The following is a 1017-nucleotide window of genomic DNA, read 5'->3' on the forward strand; positions in this document are numbered from 1 at the left end:
TGCTCTCTCAGGTTTATTAGATGCCTTTTCTTTTTTTTTCCCCCAACTGCAAATTTTCACTTTTTTTTTCCTCTCCCTTCATTTGGACTCCAAACAGGCCACTTCACAATGTTCCAGTGTTTTCTTCTCGCGCATTCTTGGGTGCGTTTAGATGCATTTTTAGAGTAATTATGCCGTTAGATGAGCCATGACCTGTGACCGAGGCAGCTCTTGGCACACGAAGCAGTGTGATTTGCTCCAAAACAAGTCTTGCTTTTCTTTCTCAAAAATCTAATTTTGTCCTAAAGGGCATTGTGACTCGTCAACATTAACAAACTCTATTCTAGCTTTTATGTGTCCTCTTATAAAAGTGAGGACTTCTTGGGTCTTTATTTATGAAACTCACTTGGATTCAAAAAGCTGAACATGCTGCGGCTACACACTGCTGCACAAAAGGTCCTAGAGGTCAACTTTTGTGTCCATGTTCCTTATCTTTCACACCAAACAGCTCAACGTGTTCTTTTTTTCTCTTTTTTAAATGGGCTGAATGACAAATTAAGAGTGCATCCACGATAGGACCAGGCGGGGGTGGCACAAGCCATCTCACTGATTTCAATGAAACTTTGCCAGTTTATAGGGATCCACCCAAAACTACTTCAGTCTAAGTTTAAGGAAATTTGGTCAAACTGGGGGGATTTTACCACCCCTCCTTGTTTTTGTTGCAAAAATGACCAAAAATCGCCTAAAAAATGGTCAGAAGTAGAAAGCTCTACTGCTGTAAGAATTCAACCAAATCTTTTCATATTTTCAGTGAATGTTATCTTACCCAAGGACAATCTATTGTCAACGTTTCGTTCTCCTACGACGAGTTTCATCACATAAATCATGTCAGCCAAGACCGCCTCTCTCACCCAACAGTGAAAACTGTTAAAATACCCAAAGTTTAGGCCAAAATATCTCCAATGCCCGAGCATGCTTCAAAAAACTGAGCATACCATCTAAAAGGTGGGACTTCATACTAACATCCATCCATTATCT

The sequence above is a fragment of the Stegastes partitus genome, unplaced genomic scaffold (assembly GCF_000690725.1).
Source record: "Stegastes partitus isolate 25-593 unplaced genomic scaffold, Stegastes_partitus-1.0.2 Scaffold181, whole genome shotgun sequence".
Lineage (NCBI taxonomy): Eukaryota > Metazoa > Chordata > Actinopteri > Pomacentridae > Stegastes > Stegastes partitus.